The 19,692-nt window shown below is 49.9% G+C and overlaps 1 long non-coding RNA gene across 1 annotated transcript in view; it reads right to left on the bottom strand.

Annotated features, from left to right (window-relative positions):
- Window positions 1-13,721: 13,721 nt before the first annotated feature.
- Window positions 13,722-19,692, bottom strand: part of LOC138297451 (uncharacterized) — a 91,790-nt gene continuing 85,819 nt past the window's right edge. The window contains exon 3 of the long non-coding RNA XR_011204112.1: window positions 13,722-13,917. This is a non-coding gene — a long non-coding RNA (uncharacterized lncRNA). The remainder of the gene's footprint in view (window positions 13,918-19,692) is intronic.

The raw sequence follows: 19,692 nt of genomic DNA on the forward strand, positions 1-19,692 counted from the left end.
TTTTTATATAGAAAAATATCCTTTCTTAGTTTATTTTAAGAACCACGGGTTCAAGATTTACAAACAATACTTTAAATTTAAGGTATTTCACTCAGGTATCTTAGGAACTTTGAATCATCACAATAGAATGTACAGTTTTGGCAAAAATGGCAATAAGCTATTTTAAAATTGGACACAGTGCAAAATTCAACAGTTCCTGGGGGAGGTAAGTATTTGTTAGTTTCACAGGTAAGTAAAGCACTTACAGGGTTCAAAGTTGGGTCCAAGGTAGCCCACCGTTGGGGGTTCAGGGCAACCCCAAAGTTACCACACCAGCAGCTCAGGGCCGGTCAGGTGCAGAGGTCAAAGTGGTGCCCAAAACACATAGGCTTCAATGGAAATAGGGGTGCCCAGGTTTCAGTCTGCCAGCAGGTAAGTACCCGCGACTTCGGAGGGCAGACCAGGGAGGTTTTGTAGGGCACCGGGGGGGGACACAAGTTAGCACAGAAAGTACACCCTCAGGGCACAGGGGCGGCCGGGTGCAGTGTGCAAACAGGCGTCAGGTTTGCAATAGGTTTCAATGGGAGACCTAGGGGTCTCTTCAGCGATGCAGGCAGGCAGGCAAGGGTGGGGGCTCCTCAGGGTAGCCACCACCTGGGCTAGGGAGAGGGCCTCCTGGTGGTCACTCCTGCACTGGAAGTCAGATCCTTCAGGTCCTGGGGGCTGCGGGTGCAGTGTGTTTACCAGGCGTCGGGTTCTTTGAAGCAGGCAGTCGCAGTCAGGGGGAGCCTCTGGATTCCCTCTGCAGGCGTCGCTATGGGGGCTCAGGGGGGTCAACTCTGGCTACTCACAGGCTCGCAGTCGCTGGGTAGCCCTCCCTGTAGAGTTAGTTTTCCGCAGGTCGAGCCGCGGGCGTCGGGTGCAGAGTGGAAAGTCTCACGCTTCTTTGTTGCAAAGTTGCAGTTTCTTTGGAACAGGGCCGCTGTCCTCGGGAGTTTCTTGGTCCTTTTAGATGCAGGGTAGTCCTCTGAGGCTTCAGAGGTCGCTGGACCCTGGGGGACGCGTCGCTGTTGCAGTTTCTCTTGAAGTGGGGAGACAGGCCGGTAGGGCTGGGGCCAAAGCAGTTGGTGCCTCCGTCTTCTCTGCAGGGCTTCAGGTCAGCAGTCCTTCTTCGTCTTCAGGTTACAGGAATCTCGTTTCCTAGGTTCTGGGGAGCCCCTAAATACTGAATTTAGGGGTGTGTTTAGGTCTGGGAGGGCAGTAGCCAGTGGCTACTGTCCTTGAGGGTGGCTACACTCTCTTTGTGCCTCCTCCCTGAGGGGAGGGGGGCACATCCCTATTCCTATTGGGGGAATCCTCCAAAATCAAGACGGAGGCTTTCTAAAGGCAGGATTCACCTCAGCTCAGGACACCTTAGGGGCTGTCCTGACTGGTGGGTGTAGGAAAGTACCATCTTGCCTGGCATGTTACCCCCATATTTCACTGTATATATGTTGTTTTAGTCTATGTGTCACTGGGACCCTGCCAGGCAGGACCCCAGTGCTCATAAGTATGTGCCCTGTATGTGTTCCCTGTGTGATGCCTAACTGTCTCACCGAGGCTCTGCTAACCAGAACCTCAGTGGTTATGCTCTCTCTGCTTTCCAAATTTGTCACTAACAGGCTAGTGACCAATTTCACCAATTCACATTGGCATACTGGTACACCCATATAATTCCCTAGTATATGGTACTGAGGTACCCAGGGTATTGGGGTTCCAGGAAATCCCTATGGGCTGCAGCATTTCTTTTGCCACCCATAGGGAGCTCTGACAATTCTTACACAGGCCTGCCAGTGCAGCCTGAGTGAAATAACGTCCACGTTATTTCACAGCCATTTACCACTGCACTTAAGTAACTTATAAGTCACCTATATGTCTAACCTTCTCCTGGTGAAGGTTGGGTGCAAAGTTACGTAGTGTGAGGGCACCCTGGCACTAGCCAAGGTACTCCCACATCGTTCAGGGCAAATTCCCCGGACTTTGTGAGTGCGGGGACACCATTATACGTGTGCACTGTACATAGGTCACTACCTATGTACAGCTTCACAATGGTAACTCCGAACATGGCCATGTAACATGTCTACGATCATGGAATTGTCACCCCAATGCCATTCTGGCATTGGCAAGACAATTCCATGATCCCCCGGGTCTCTAGCACAGAACCCGGGTACTGCCAAACTGCCTTTCCGGGGTCTCAACTGCAGCTGCTGCCAACCCCTCAGACAGGTTTCTGCCCTCCTGGGGTCTAGGCAGCCCTGGCCCAGGAAGGCAGAACAAAGGACTTCCTCTGAGAGAGGGTGTAACACCCTCTCCCTTTGGAAATAGGTGTGAAGGCTGGGGAGGAGTAGCCTCCCCCAGCCTCTGGAAATGCTTTGATGGGCACAGATGGTGCCCATCTCTGCATAAGCCAGTCTGCACCGGTTCAGGGATCCCTCAGCCCTGCTCTGGCGCGAAACTGGACAAAGGAAAGGGGAGTGACCACTCCCCTGACCTGCACCTCCCCTGGGAGGTGCCCAGAGCTCCTCCAGTGTGCTCCAGACCTCTGCCATCTTGGAAACAGAGGTGTTTGTGGCAAACTGGACTGCTCTGAGTGGCCAGTGACCTTCTGATAGGCTCTTACCTCTCTTGGTAGCCAATCCACCTTCCTAGGTAGCCAAACCTCCTTTTCTGGCTATTTAGGGTCTCTGCTTTGGGGATCTCACCAGATAATGAATGCAAGAGCTCACCAGAGTTCCTCTGCATCTCCCTCTTCACCTTCTGCCAAAGGATCGACCGCTGACTGCTCAGGATGCCTGCAAAACTGCAACAAAGTAGCAAGATGACTACTAGCAACCTTGTATCGCTTCATCCTGCCGGCTTTCTCGACTGTTTCCAGGTGGTGCATGCTCTGGGGGTAGCCTGCCTCCTCTCTGCACCAGGAGCTCTGAAGAAATCTCCTGTGGGTCGACGGAATCTTCCCCCTGCAACCACAGGCAACAAAAGACTGCATCACCGGTCCTCTGGGTCCCCTCTCAGCACGACGAGCGTGGTCCCTGGAACTCAGCAACTCTGTCTTAGTGACTCCCGCAGTCCAGTGTCCCTTCAGTCCAAGTTTGGTGGAGGTAAGTCCTTGCCTCCCCACGCTAGACTGCATTGCTGCGTGCCGCGTGATTTGCAACTGCTCCGGCTCCTGTGCACTCTTCCAGGATTTCCTTCGTGCACAGCTAAGCCTGGGTCCCCGACACTCTAACCTGCAGTGCACAACCTTCTGAGTTGTCCTCCGGCGTCATGGGACTCCCTTTTGTGACTTCGGGTGGACTCTGGTTCACATTTATTCTAAGTGCCTGTTCAGGTACTTCTGCGGGTGCTGCCTGTTTCTGTGAGGGCTCCCTGACTTGCTGGGCACCCCCTCTGTCTCCTCATCCAAGTGGCGACATCCTGGTCCCTCCTGGGCCACAGCAGCATCCAAAAACCCTAACCGCGACCCTTGCAGCTAGCAAGGCTTGTTTGCGGTCTTGCTGCGTGGGAACACCTCTGCAAGCTTCTTCACGACGTGGGACATCCATCCTCCAAAGGGGAAGTTCCTAGTCCTCCTCGTTCTTGCAAAACACCAAGCTTCTTCCATCTGGTGGCAGCTTCCTTGCACCCTCAGCTGGCATTTCCTGGGCTCCTGCCCACTCTCGACACTTTCGCGACTCTTGGACTTTGTCCCCTTGTCTTACAGGTACTCAGGTCCGGAATTCCACTGTTGTTGCATTGCTAGTGTTTTTTCTTCCTGCAGAATCCCCCTATCACGACTTCTGTGCTCTCTGGGGGTAGTAGGTGCACTTTACACCTACCTTACAGGGTCTTGGGGTGGGCTATTTTTCTAACCCTCACTGTTTTCTTACAGTCCCAGCGACCCTCTACAAGCTCAGATAGGTTTGGGGTCCATTCGTGGTTCGCATTCCTCTTTTGGAGTATATGGTTTGTGTTGCCCCTATACCTATGTACGCCTATTGCAATCTATTGTAACTTTACACTGCTTGCCTTACTTCCTTTTGCTATTACTGCATAATTTTGGTATTGTGTACATATATCTTGTGTATATTTCTCATCCTCATACTGAGGGCACTCACTGAGATACTTTTGGCATATTGTCATAAAAATAAAGTACCTTTATTTTTAGTATATCTGTGTATTGTGTTTTCTTATGATATTGTGCATATGACACCAGTGGTATAGTAGGAGCTTTACATGTCTGCTAGTTCAGCCTAAGCTGCTTTGCCATAGCTACCTTCTATCAGCTTAAGCTGCTAGAAACACGTCTTCTACACTAATAAGGGATAACTGGAGCTGGCACAAGGTGTAAGTACCTCTGGTACCCACTACAAGCCAGGCCAGCCTCCTAGAGGGGGTGACAAGGATGGCAAGAAGAAGAATGGTAAGTCTTCTGATAAGGGTGGGGACAAAAGTAAAACTGAGTCTTCATCAGGCCCACAAAAATCCTCTGGTGGGGGTGGTGGGTCCAAATCGTCTTCAAATCAAGTTAAAAAGCCTTGGTGTTATTTGTGTAAAGTCAAAGGCCATTGGACAACTGATGCCAGTTGTCCAAAGAAAAACACCAAACCTCCCACTACCACAACCCCTACTGCAAACTCTAGTGGCCCTAGTAATATCAGTGGTGGTGGGAGCAAACCTACTAATAGCCAATCCAAGGGAGTAGCTGGGCTCACTTTTGGTAATTTAGTTGGGGTTGGTCTTGTTAGGGAGACCACAGAGGCTGTGTTAGTCTCTGAAGGTGCCATTGATTTGGCCACCTTGGTTGCTTGTCCCCTTAATATGGATAAGTACAAGCAACTTCCCCTAATAAATGGTGTCGAGGTTCAGCCCTACAGGGACACAGGTGCCAGTCCTACCATGGTAATAGAGAAACTGGTGTACCCTGAACAACACCTACTTGGTCAGCAGTACCAAGTGACAGACGCTAATAACAACACTCTTAGCCACCCCATGGCTGTTGTAAATCTCAACTGGGGGGGGGGTGTTACTGGTCCAAAGAAAGTTGTGGTTGCTTCAGATTTACCTGTAGACTGTCTACTAGGAAATTATTTAGAGACATCAGCTTGGGCAGAAGTGGAGTTGGAGGCTCATGCAGCAATGCTGGGCATTCCTGGGCATATTTTTGCTTTGACAAGGGCTCAGGCCAAAAAGCAAAAAGGACAGGGTAACTTGGATCCTGGAACAATGGACCAAGTGCTCCCTAAAGCTAGGGGTAGCAAGGGTAAATCCCTACCCACTATCCCTCCCTCTACAGATGATTCTCCTTCTGAGGAAGAAGAATTTCCTCCCTGTGCAGAACCTTCACCAGATGAGCTGGCAGCAGACACTGCTGAGGTTTTGGGTGGAGGGGGGCCTGCCAGGGAAGAGCTGAGTGTGGCACAGCAATCCTGTCTCACATTAGAGGGTCTCAGGCAGCAAGCTGTCAAGCAGCAACATGGGGATGTCAGTGACTCACATAGAGCTTACTGGGAGGACAACCTCTTGTACACAGAGGCAAGGGACCCAAAACCTGGAGCAGCCAGGAGATTGGTCATTCCCCTGCAGTACAGAGAGTTCCCCCTAACTCTGGCACATGACATTCCTTTGGCAGGGCATTTGGGCCAGATCAAAACATGGGAAAGGCTTGTCCCCCTGTTTCACTGGCCTAGGATGTCAGAGGACACTAAAGATTTGTGTAAGTCTTGTGTGACCTGCCAAGCCAGTGGCAAGACTGGTGGCACACCAAAGGCTCCCCTTATTCCACTACCTGTGGTTGGGGTCCCCTTTGAAAGGGTAAGGGTTGACATAGTTGGCCCCCTTGACCCTCCTACTGCTTCAGGCAATAGGTTTATCTTGGTGGTTGTGGACCATCCCACAAGATATCCTGAAGCAATCCCTCTAAGGACCACTACAGCACCTGCAGTGGCAAAAGACCTCCTGGGAATCTTTTCCAGGGTGGGTTTCCCAAAAGAGGTGGTATCAGACAGGGGTAGCAACTTTATGTCTGCATACTTGAAGGCTATGTGGAAGGAATGTGGTGTAACCTACAAATTCACCACGCCTAATCATCCACAGACTAATGGACTGGTAGAGAGGTTTAATAAAGCTCTCAAAGGAATGATAATGGGACTCCCTGAAAAACTCAGGAGGAGATGGGATGTCCTGTTACCTTGCCTCCTTTTTGCTTACAGGGAGGTACCCCAGAAAGGAGTGGGCTTCAGCCCCTTTGAACTCCTCTTTACACACCCTGTAAGAGGTCCACTAACACTTGTGAAGGAGGGTTGGGAACAACCTTTAAAAACTCCCAAACAGGACATAGTGGACTATGTACATGGCCTAAGATCCAGAATGGCTGAGTACATGAAGGCCAGTAAAAACCTTCAGGCCAGCCAAGAGCTCCAGAAGCAATGGCATGACCAGAAGGCTGTTCTGATTCAGTACCACCCAGGACAGAATGTGTGGGTATTGGAGCCTGTGGTCCCAAGAGCACTCCAAGACAAATGGAGTGGACCCCATCTCGTTGTGAAAAAGGGCAAGGTCACCTACTTGGTTGACCTGGGCACTGCCAGGAGTCCCCTTAGGGTGATTCATGTCAACCGCCTAAAACCCTACTATGACAGGGCTGATCTCACCCTGCTCATGGCAACAGATGAAGGACAGGAAGAAGAGAGTGACCCTCTGCCTGATCTCTTCTCCTCTACTGAAGAGGATGCTCTAGTGGAGGGAGTAGTTTTGGCAGACTGTCTTACTGCAGAACAGAAAGACAACTGCATAAATCTCCTTGGACAGTTTTCTGAACTCTTTTCAACTGTGCCTGGCACCACATCTTGGTGTGGACACACAATTGATATTGGAGACAGCATGCCTGTCAAAAGTCAAATCTATAGGCAGCCTGACCATGTCAGGGACTGCATAAAACAAGAGGTTCAGAAAATGCTTGATCTAGGAGTGGTTGAACCTTCTGAAAGCCCATGGGCGAGTCCTGTGGTGCTTGTACCAAAGCCTCACTCAAAAGATGGAAAAAGGGAGATGAGGTTTTGTGTTGATTACAGAGGTCTCAACCAGGTAACAAAAACTGATGCTCACCCTATACCCACGGCAGATGAGCTCATAGATACACTGGCATCTGCCAAGTATCTAAGCACCTTTGATTTGACTGCAGGGTATTGGCAGATCAAATTGGCTGAGGATGCTAAACCTAAAACTGCATTTTCAACTATACGAGGGCACTACCAATTTGCAGTTATGCCCTTTGGTTTGAAAAATGCACCTGCCACTTTTCAGAGGTTGGTGAACACAGTCCTGCAAGGGTTGGAGGCTTTTAGTGCAGCATATCTAGATGATATAGCTGTCTTTAGCTGTACCTGGGATGAGCACCTGGTCCCCCTTTGGAAAGTTTTGGAGGCCCTGCAAAAGGCAGGCCTCACTATCAAGGCCTCAAAGTGCCAGATAGAGCAGGGAAAGGTGGTTTATCTGGGACACCTGGTAGGTGGAGAACAGATTGCACCACTTCAGGGGAAAATCCAGACAATCATGGATTGGGTTCCCCCTACAACACAGACCCAGGTGAGAGCCTTCCTAGGCCTCACTGGGTATTACAGGAGATTCAATAAAAACTATGGCTCCATAGCAGCCCCACCTAATGATCTCACCAGTAAAAAGATGCCTAAAAAGGTATTGTGGACAGCTAGCTGTCAGAAAGCTTTTGAGGAGCTCAAACAGTCCATGTGCTCTGCACCTGTCCTAAATAAAACATGTTACTCCAAGAAATTCATTGTTCAAACTGATGCATCTGAATTAGGGGTAGGGGCAGTCTTATCACAACTGAATTCTGAGGGCCAGGATCAACCAGTTGCTTTTATCAGCAGAAGGTTGACCCCCGGGAAGAAGCGTTGGTCTGCCATTGAGAGGGAGGCCTTTGCTGTGGTCTGGGCACTGAAGAAGTTGAAGCCATACCTGTTTGACACTCACTTCATTGTTCAGACTTACCACAAGCCCCTCTTATGGCTTAAACAGATGACAGGTGAAAACCCAAAAGTTTTGAGGTTTTCCATTTCCTTACAGGGGTTGTACTATTCAGTGGAATATAGATCTGGGAGTAACCACTCCAAAGCAGAGGGACTTTCAGACAGTTCCACGTAGAAAATGAAGACTTAACTGCACAAAGTTAGTCTCATTCTCTTATTTTTTGGGGTTGGTTATGTAGGAAAGTAGCTGCTTTCTGGCATAGTTACCCCTGGTTTTTGTCTGGTGTCAGTATGTTTAAACTGTAGTACACTGGGATCCTGCTAATCAGGACCCCAGTCTCTGTGCTCTCTCCTTTAAATTTGGTTGCTGGTAAACGTTTACACTCCACAATTGTCATACTGATGCACGCATGTAAGTCCTTAGTATATGGTACCTAGGTACCCAGGGCATTGGTACACCTGGGGTCTCCCATGGGCTGCAGCATGTATGATGCCACCCATGTGAGCCCGTGCAAATTGTACATGCAGGCCTGCCATTGCAGCCTGCGTGAAATGGTGCATGCACATTTCACTTAAGATGTAAGGCTTGCCTTATATCGCCGTCACTGCACTTGGACACTGTAAGTCACCTTTCTGGTAGGCCCTTCCTTGGAGGATCCCCAGTTCTGTCTGTACAGCCTTGCAGGGTCTGCCTGCATCCCATGCTTCTGCAGACCCCAGACACGGTTCTGCCCTCCTGCTGCTGAGCCTAACTCGAGCATGGGAAGGCAGAACAAAGGGTTTCCTGCACGAGGGAGGTGTGATCACCTCTCCTTTAGAACTAGGTGTCTCTGGGCTGGAGTGAGGTGGCCTCCCAGCACCACCAGACTGCTTTGAAGGACATATTTGATGCCCTCCTTACATAAACCGGTTTGCACCAGTGCAGGAACCCCCGGTTCCAGCTCTGGCCCAAAGCAATGCAAAGGACAGGGGAATGACCACACCCCTGTCCAGCTCCTCCCCTAGGGAGGAGCATAAAGCTCTGCCTAGTGACCGGTTTATTCTGCCATCTTGGAAACAAGGGAGGCAGAGGCCACTGGGAGCATCTGACTGGTCAGGCCAGGTCCTTGACGTCCCTGACCCCCCCTCTAATAGTGGGGTCACCACAGAGTGACCAAACTACTTTTAGAGTTACTTAAGGGCTTCCCCGAGTGTGGGTCCTTGGATTCGTCGATCAGGGCTGTACAAGGAATTCTCTGCAAGACATCTCCTGCTTCTGCCTTCCGAAACCACTGCTGGTCTGTTTGGAACTGAAACAAGACTGTATCCAGTTGGGAGGGCTCCTACTGCAACATTGTTTCTCCAGCTCCTGCAAAATTTCTGCGACATCCGTGGCTGTGCATCCTCCAGGGTCACAAGGACTCTGTTTGCATCCAAGAAGGAAACTCCCTTGGAGTGAAGGAGTCACTCCCTTGCATTTGCAGGCACCTCAAGATGACAACGACTGGCTGGTGGATCCTGCTGTCCCACGGACATCAGAAGGCTCCACAACACAGGTGATGGTTCTGTGTTCCTCTCTGGGTCTCCCTTGTCTTCTGACCAACTAGGGAGATGGTGGGCCCTTGCTGCAGCCACTGAAACCGTACCCCTGTGCACCATGACTGTTGTTCCTGCCAAGGCTTGTTGGCTTTTCCTCCAGGAGATTTCCAGGCTCCAAGAAGATCCAGCCCCCAGCACTCTGCAACTTAAATATCAGTTTCCATTCTGCAGCTCCTGCGACGTGGGACTTCGTTTTTGTTGTGCTGCTGAGGCCTTCCTGCGACTCCTTATGCCTGCTACAAGTGGGTCTCTTGTGTGGGCTCCACTGACTCTGTCTGGCTTTCACCCCTGCTGAAGCCCTGCCTTGACTCTCTTCCAAGGGTCGAGACACTAGGACCTTGCTGGTCTCAAAAACCTACATTCTTCCTTGCAGCAACTATTTGCATTTGTCAAGGCTTGTTGGTGGCCTTGCTGGCCACTGACCCTCCTACAATTTGGAGAACGACATGGGACAGCTTGTGGGTGACTCCAAGTATCTCCTGCCTCCACTGGACTCAGTAGCTGGACTTCCTCCTTCACCGACCTGCAGGAACTTCACCTCCAAGAGAATGGGCATTGCCTACCTGCACCACCTGGACATCCCCGAGTGGTCTGTACATTGTCCCCTTCTTCTTCAGGTTCTTCATGTCCGGAATCCACCTTTGGGTTGCACCGACCTGGCCCATGGGTTTCTGACGTTACTTCACCCCTCTGCACCTCGATTACCTGGTCTAGGTACTCCAATCTTCTGGGTACCCATGGGTGAGGGTACTATCCAACCTTCTTTGTGCAACTGGTTTCCTGTAGGTCTACTGGGAAGGGTCCTGAATCCATAAAATTCCAACAGTGACAGTCCTGTGAGAGCCCACGGGACACCCGGCTCAATAACCACTCTGCACCCAGGTGCCTTTACTTCTGGTCATTTCTGTCTCATCCAGTCCCTGGGATTGTAGCACACTTCACTTGTTTTGGAACCTCCGCACATCTATCACTTTCTTAGTATGTGGTTCCCTCCCCCCAATAGGGTCCCATATATTTCTATGCTACTCCTGTTTGTTTCTACGTGTATATTCTGTGTGTAGATATCTCCAAGTGGAGATATACCAATGTTAGTATAATAGTAATGTAACGAAGAACGCTTTGTTTGTGCAACACCTGTGCGGGTCTTCCTTGTGTGATAGTTACTGACTGACTATTGTGGTATTGCAAGTGCTTTACACTCCTAGATAAGCTTTAATTGCTCACCACAGCTTCCCCTAGAGACCTTTTGGTATCTGGATGCCCAAACACTATCACTAAGGGTTGCCTGGACTCAGTTTAGGGTGCCACACCACAGGTGTACACCATACACTGAGCCAGCCTCTCCAGCGGTGACCCTGTATGCAAGTGGTGGCCATCTCTGAAGTTACTGCAACTAAAGAGCCAAGACTCGTAACCGCAGCAGAGGAGGTGATTACACAGAAGGAGTCAGTGCTTGATGTGTAAAGTACCTCGGCAACCCCATGGGCTGGGAGGGGCTGCTGGTACTGATTCTGCCAGGAAGGTTTTTGCTGTTGACCAAAGAAAGAATGAGCCTTTGTTCCGGGGGTTGAGCCAGCACAGTGGGAACTAACCCTGACTGACCCCTGAGGACTGTAGAGCATGCCGCAGATGACTTTGTACCTTTGCTGGGCTCCAGTCAGGAGCTGAAGGACTAGATTTCCCTCCCTTGTGTAGGGAGGTTTCACTTACCACATCTTCGCAGGCTGGGAGCATCTCCGATTACTGGGAAGCTGGCAGCATCATCTAAAAAGAGAACCCCTGCCTCCTGAGCACTGCCCCGGGTGCCGCCAGCTGGGTGACTTCTCCGAACAGGGTGAGAACTCTTGGGTACCCTCGGTCAGGGCACTTGATGCAACGCTGAATGCGTCAGTGCTTCAAGAGTGGGTAAGACTTGAATTGGGCCAATTGGGCCCCATGGGACTCACTGCTGACAGTGCTGCGAAACCGTAGACACTTCTGATTAAATTCCTAAAGAGACAAAGGGGAGCAAGCTCTTGGGTACGACCTAGTAGTAGGCTTTCCCTGGATGTGGCTACTTGTGAATGGGGAATAACCCTGCCCATTTTTCATGGAAGCTGGTGGAACAGGGATTTGCCCAACTAAAGCTAAGGTTCCAACTTCAAGGCGAATGTGTCATTGTAATGAATGTCGTTATACCTTCGAATGTGCAGAGTTAGAAATAAAATAATTGTTTTCTCATTAAAGCAAGTATTTGGCTGGAGACTGATTAAATTGACATTGATCAGTGCACTTTGAGTCATGGGTTGTGCTCAATAAACTGTTTTTATTTCCTCCTCCCCTCCCCCGCCGAGGGAAAGCTTGACTGCTGCTCCATAACTACCACTGAGGGTCAAGTGGACAAGGGATATTTGGCCCACTTACTTGGGATCCATAGTAGGCTGGTCCCCGGGACATCGAGGGGCACATTTATCAAATGTTCATGCAAGGCAGTAAGCCACCTTGCTGCACTGGGCAGGAATGTCCCTATTTAACATTATACGGCTCAGTGCCACTCTCTGCCTGCAGTGGTGCATAATGTGCTGCCTAGTGTGCCATGGTGCAAGGGTGCCTGCGTTGCAGGAAGGATTGTTTTTGTGCAGGAGGGAAACCTTCCTGCACAAAACAATTCCCTTTCTATGTGTGCTACAGAAAGCAGAATGTGTAGAAAGAAGAAATAATGAGGACAAGCAGATACTTCTCTTTGTTACGGCTCATCTGTGGATGCGTAGCATTCTCAGGTCTACCATTATTGTTACATCTGGGATTGCGCCAAAATCCATGGGTGGGTGCGTGGGAACACCCCTGAGCCACTAATGTAAAGCCTCCCTGCGGAAGAGTAATGCAAGGCAGCAACATGTGCTGCCTCGTGTTACTCCACATTTATAAAGTGTCACAGAGCCACACAAGGTGCGGCTTGGTAAATATCATTCAAGTTTGTGTGTTGCACTTGTTCCCGTTGTGTGATGCACGGGCGGCGCAAATCTGTGATAAATGTGGGCCCAAGAGTGAAAGTTCTCAACCACCATGGTCGGGCCCCGTAGCCCCTGTGTGCCCCTTGGCCCTTTGAAAGGGGTTCCTGACAATACCCATTATCAAAATGAGGTACCTTGAGATGAGTGGCAGCAGCGATGACCTTCTGTTAAACGAGAGTGTCATGTCTGCTGGAAAAGACCGTCATGGCACACTGTATGGGGAGAGAGTTGGTATGAGTGCTCTTCATGTGAGAGTGCCGACATCCGAGGAGGAGCTCCCTGCACTCAACGCCGCACCTCAGACAGTCGTCATCGCTACCTCAGTTCAGGAAGGAGCTCAAGGCATGGCTCTTCCACTGATCTGTGGGGTCACTCCTCAGAGGCTTGAGACCCTGTGGGTGAGTAGTGCGCTGCACAAGACCATGATTGATTGATTGAACACGATTGTTTGGCTGAGGTGGTGAGACCACCGGCACTTCATCTTTTCAGATAAATTGGAGCCATTGCTTATTAACCCATCTGTAATGTGAAAAGTTTTTCTGAGTCGTGCTGGAACCCAGGGGTGAGGGGCCCTCTGACGCATGACCACCAAGGCACTCTCACCTCATTGGCTAGACTTTGGGTCTTTACAAATGAGGTGATAAGGCTACTAAAGTGACAGTATTTTGTGGCATTATACTCCTATGATGCTCTCATACTGCTTCCGTGGTTACCATGGGACTCCCACCTTGATGACGGGAAATGATTCAACCATCAGAACTGTAAGAGCACGTAAGAATTTTTTTTGTTCTGGATCTTTCCCTTATGGGCACTTTATATAACTGTTTTGTGTATATTTCCTTCAGGACCTTCAGCATGCCGTCTCCGACTACATATTGTTGCATGATCCTCTGACATGGTCTGTCCCAATTTATAATCGTCCATGGTTCGCTAACATACCGTGTCCCGGGACACACTCCTAGGACCCTCAAGCGGGCTTTGTTTCAGCATCTGTGCCTCCACCCACCCTCCTGAAAGCTTTGCCATTGAATAATCTCTCCTCTCGCCTCCCAGCAAGCTCTGCCCAGTCCATGCCATTGTTACTGTGTTCTTTCCCTCTCTAGCTTTCCAACCCTTGGCAAATTGAACAAATAAAATGCAAATGACAAGCTGGGAGTACATGGAATCTAGACGTGTATTAATGCTGATAGACACATGACAGGGGCATCAAGAAAATATACAGAGACTCTTGTGCAGCATTGGCAGGGGCTCCTGCATAGTCCTCCGACTCCACCTCCCGTTGAAACATCTGACAGGGACAGGCATCGCCGAAAGGTCAGGCTCTGGTGTCTGCCGGAAAATGAGGAGCTCCAACGGTCACCCTAGAAGAAGAGAGAAAGAGACTTAAGTATCAAGACAGGCTCGTACACTCTGGAGAGAAGAGAACTTAACGCCAAGACAAACTTATCTTACCCTGGAAAGAACAGAACTTAATGCCAAGACAAATGCATCTTACCCTGGAGAGAGGAGCACTTTAAGCCAAGACAAACTCATCTTACCCTGGAAAGAACAGAACTTAAAGCCAAGGCAAATGCATCTTACCCTGGAGAGAGGAGAACTAAATGCCAAAACAAACTCATCTTACCCAGGAGAGAAGAGAACTTAACGCCAAAACAAACTCATCTTACCCAGGAGAGAAGAAAACTAAATCCCAAAACAAACTCATCTTAGCCAGGAGAGAAGAAAACTTAATGCCAAGACAAACTCAACTTACCCAGGAGAGAAGAAAACTTAATGCCAAGACAAACTCATCTTACCCAGGAGAGAAGAAAACTAAATCCCAAAACAAACTCATCTTACCCAGGAGAGAAGAGAACTAAATACCAAAACAAACTCATCTTAGCCAGGAGAGAAGAAAACTTAATGCCAAGACAAACTCAACTTACCCAGGAGAGAAGAAAACTTAATGCCAAGACAAACTCATCTTAGCCTGGACAGAGGAGAACTTCATACCAAGACAAACTCATCTTTGCCTGGAGAGAAGAGAACTTAGGTCCTCATTATGTCCTTAGCGGTAATGACCACCTACTGCCGCTGCAACTGCTGCCACAACACCGTCGCCGGGGCTATCTACTGTCCGTCATATTATGACCATAGCCGGCATTCCACCAGAAGGCTGGCAGAATTCCGGCTACAGTCATGGCGGCGGACGGCGGTAAGGTGGCGCTGCTTCCAGCAGCAGCGCCACGCCAGTAGACCGCCGCAGACCATATCATGACCCATCCCAGACAAATGCATCTTACGCCGCAGAGAGAAGAGCTTTGTCAAGACAAACTCATGCCAAACGTAATGCCAACACAAGCTTGTCCCACTCTGGAGAGAGGACAACTTAATGACAAGACACACTCATATTACCCAGGAGAGAAGCTAACTTAATGCCAAGACAAACTTATCTTACCCTGGAAAGAAGAGAACTTAATGCCAAAGCACACTCATCTTACCCTGGAGAGAGGAGACCTTAATGCCAAGACAAACTCCTCTTACCCTGGAGAGAGGAGAACTTGATGCCAAGACAAACTCATCGTACCCTGGAGAGAAGAGAACTTAACACCAAGACAAACCCATCTTACCCTAGAGAGAAGAGAATGCAATGCCAAGACAAGCTCCTCTTACCCTGGAAAGAAGAGAACTTAATGCTAAGACAAGCTTGTCCCACTCTGGATTGAAGAGAAATTAATGCCAAGACAAACTCAGCTTGCCCTGGAGATAAGAGACAGTAATGTCAAGACAAACTCATCTTGCCCTGGAGAGATGAGAACTTAATGCCAGACAAACTCATCTTACCCTGGAGTGAGGAGAACGTCATGTCAAGACAACCTTTTCCCACTCAGGAGAGAAGAGAACTTAATGCCATGACAAACTCATCAACCCTGGAGAGAAGAGAACTTAATGGCAAGATATGCTCCTCCCACTCTGGAAATAAGAGAACTTAATATGACAAGACAAACTCATCTTACCCTGGAGAAAAGAGAACTCAATGCCAAGACAAACTCATGCCAAACTTAATGCCAACACAAGCTTGTCTCACTCTGGAGAGTGGAGAACTTAATGCCAAGACAAACTCACCTTATCCTGGAAAGAAGAGAGCTTACTCCCATATTTAAAAGGAAACGACAGAGCGCGACACTGCACCACATTTGGCGACGTCGCTCTCTGTCATTTTCACAATGCAGAGATGCGCCGTGTTTAATCGAATATGGCGTACCACTGTGTTGCCCCCTGAACCGGTGCAAAATTTTCTGCCCAGGATCAATGTAGCCGCCATGGTGCAAGGATGCCTGCAGTGTGGGGGAGATTGTTTTTGTGCAAGAAGGGACACGTTCCTGCACAAAAAACAATCTTCAATGGTGATTTCCTCCTGTGTGTGCTGCAGAATGCAATACACATAGAAAGAGCAAAACAACAAGGAGAAATTAAAGCGTTTCTCCTCGTTGCGCCACTCTAATGCCACCCCTTGGGTGACGTTAGATTTTGGCACTGCCTCAGGTTTATGAAAACTCGTAAATCTAGGGCAGCGCCAAATGCAATGGGTGTTGCTGTGGCACACCCACAGCAACACCCATTGCACTCCCCTTACACGCACAATGCTGCATGTGAAGGGGCCATATTTACAAAGTGGCATTAAACCACAAAAAGTGGCTCAACGCCACCTTGTAAATACGGCATAGTGCCACCAAAGCGTCACTAAAAGTGATGCTCCTGTAGTGATAGGTCCTTTTAAATCTGGACCATATTGGCAAGACAAGCTCGCCCCGCTCTGGAGAGAAGAGAACGTTATGCCAAGACAAACTCATCTTACCCTTGAGAAAAGAGAACTCAATTCCAAGACAAACTCATCTTACCCTTGAGATAAGAGAACTCAATGCCAAGACTAACTCATCTTATCCTAGAGAGAAGAGAACTCAATGCCAAGACAAGCTGATCTTACCCTGGAAAGAAGCAAGCATAATATCACACAAATCCATCTTACCATGGAGAGAGAAGAACTTAATGGAAGACAAACTCATCTTACCCTGGAAAGATAAGAATTTAATGGCACACAAACCCATTTTACCCTGGAGAGTAGAAAACTTAATGCCCAGAATAACTGTTCTTACCCTGGAGAGAGGAGAACTTCATGCCAAGACAAGCTCGGCCCACTCTGGAGAGAAGAGAACTTAACACCAAGACAAACTCATCGTACCCTAGAGTGAAGAGAACTCAATGCCAAGACTAACTCATCTTACCCTTAGAGAAGAGAAGAGAGCTTCTTACCCTGGAGACAAGAGAACTGAAGGGCTCATTTACAAGAAACTGGTGCATCATGGTTGACGCGCCAGTTTTCTTGCCTCGTCCTGCGCACCCCTAATGGCGCCATGGGAGCGCTGTATTACAGTACAGTGCTGCATGGCACAAAGTGTGCACAGCAGCCTCAGAAGTTGTGACGCTGTTGTGGCGCTACACTTTAACGCTGCCGGACTGGCGCCACAATCTTGATGCTGATCCAGCAATGTTACGGGGACCCACAGACAACAGCATCACCGCTAATGCCTGACGTTTTGTAAATTTCACTGCACCTTTTGCTGGGCCTTCCTGAGTCATGTGCATCTCATGACCTGGAATGGCGAAGGTCTGGCTATAGGAGGCTGGCCTGGCTTATAGTGGGTACCTTGTGGTACTTACACCCTGTGCCAGGTCCAGTTATCCCTGATTAGTAGAATAGAGGTGTTCTAGCAGCTCAGGCTGATAGAGGTAGCTATAGCAGAGCAGCTTAGGCTGAACTAGGAGACATGCAAAGCTCCTACTATACCACTTATATCATATAGTACTATACCACAAGAAACTCAATACTCTGAGTTACTAAAAATAAAGGTACTTTATTTTAGTGACAATATGCCAAAATATCTCAGAGGATATACTCCCTTCGGAGGTAAGTAAAATACACAAATTATACACACAAACCAAAATCAGGTAAGTAAACAGTTAGAAAAGTAGTGCAAACACTGTAGAATATAATAGAATGCAATAGGGAGAAATAGGCCTAGGGGCAACACAAACCATATACTCCAAAAGTGGAATGAGAACCACTTAGGGACCCCAGGCCTAGTGTAGTGTGTAGAGGGTCGCTGAGAGTGTAAGGAAACACTAAGGGTGTCCAAGATACCCCACCCCAAGACCCTGAAAAGTAGGAGTAAAGTTACCCTACTACCCCAGAAAGACAGTAAAGTCGAGGTAGGAGATTCTGCAAAGACAACAACTGACTGCAAAGCACTAAAGACGGATTCCTGGCCCTGAGGACCTGCAAAGGAAGGGGACCAAGTCCAAGAGTCACAAAAGTGTCCAGGGGGGGGCAGGAGCCCACTAAACCCCGGAAAAAGGTGCAAAATGGCTGCCTCCGGGTGGAAGAAGCCAAAGACTCTGCAACAACGGAAGGTGCCAGGAACGTCTCCTTTGGTCAGAAGATGTCCCACGGCGTGCTGGAGGATGCAGAGTTGTTTCCACGTAGAAAGACCACAAACAAGCCATCCTAGCTGCAAAGGTCATGGTTGAAGAAAATGGGTGCTGCCCGGGCCCAGGAAGGACCAGGAGGTCGCCCCTTGGAGGAGGAGACAGACCTGGACTGGATCAGTGGATTAGTGGGAAGACCTGGAGTGGATCAGTGGGAAGACTTGGGCTGGATCAGTGGATCAGTGGGAAGAGCTGGGCTGGATCAATGGGAAGACCTGGGCTGGATCAGTGGTACCTGGGCTGGATCAGTGGGAAGACCTGGGCTGGATCAGTGGGAAGTCCTGGACTGGATCAGTGGGAAGACCTGGGCTGGATCAGTGGGAAGACCTGGGCTGGATCAGTGGATCAGTGGGAAGACCTGGGCTGGATCAGTGGGAAGACCTGGACTGGATCAGTGGGAAGACCTGGACTGGATCAGTGGATCAGTGGGAAGAGCTGGGCTGGATCAGTGGGAAGTCCTGGACTGGATCAGTGGGAAGACCTGGACTGGATCAGTGGGAAGACCTGGACTGGATCAGTGGATCAGTGGGAAGACCTAGACTGGATCAGTGGGAAGAGCTGGACTGGATCAGTGGGAAGAGCTGGGCTGGATCAGTGGGAAGAGCTGGACTGGATCAGTGGGAAGAGCTGGAGTGGATCAGTGGGAAGACCTGGGCTGGATCAGTGGGAAGAGCTAGAGTGGATCAGTGGGAAGACCTGGACTGGATCAGTGGGAAGAGCTGGAGTGGATCAGTGGAAAGACCTGGGCTGGATCAGTGGGAAGACCTGGGCTGGATCAGTGGGAAGAGCTGGATGGATCAGTGGATCAGTGGGAAGAGCTGGACTGGATCAGTGGATCAGTGGGAAGAGCTGGAATGGATCAGTGGGAAGAACTGGACTGGATCAGTGGGAAGAGCTGGACTGGATCAGTGCGAAGAGCTGCATTGGATCAGTGGGAAGAGCTGGGCTGGATCAGTGGGAAGAGCTGGGCGAGATCAGTGGGAAGACCTGGACTGGATCAGTGGGAAGAGCTGGACTGGATCAGTGGGAAGAGCTGGACTGGATCAGTGGATCAGTGGGAAGAGCTGGGCTGGATCAGTGGGAAGACCTAGGCTAGATCAGTGGGAAGACCTGGACTGGATCAGTGGGAAGACCTGGACTGGATCAGTGGATCAGTGGGAAGAGCTGGACTGGATCAGTGGATTAGTGGGAAGAGCTGGGCTGGATCAGTGGGAAGACCTGGGCTGGATCAGTGGGAAGACCTGGAGTTGATCAGTGGATCAGTGGGAAGACCTGAACTGGATCAGTGGATCAGTGGGAGGACCTGGACTGGATTGCCTCACAGGATCCCTGGTGTGTGAGCTCATAAAGCAAGGCCCTGAAGGTCCCGCTCGCCCGGGGTTCACCAGAGAGCCGGCTCCATCTCAGCCCCTCCTGCAGACCTGCGGGTGGGAGTGGGTTGTGACCGGACGGGGGTCTCCTGTGCCGGGTGTTTGTGCACACAGGGGGCACTCCGGGGTGTCTGGTGCACAACCAGTGACACTTGCTTAGGAGCATCAGCGGCCGGGGGTGGCGCCGGTCCAGAGTGGTCCTTCTCTGATGCACGGTGCAGGGTCACTGGGACGAAGGTC

Source organism: Pleurodeles waltl, chromosome 5, assembly GCF_031143425.1.
Source record: "Pleurodeles waltl isolate 20211129_DDA chromosome 5, aPleWal1.hap1.20221129, whole genome shotgun sequence".
Lineage (NCBI taxonomy): Eukaryota > Metazoa > Chordata > Amphibia > Caudata > Salamandridae > Pleurodeles > Pleurodeles waltl.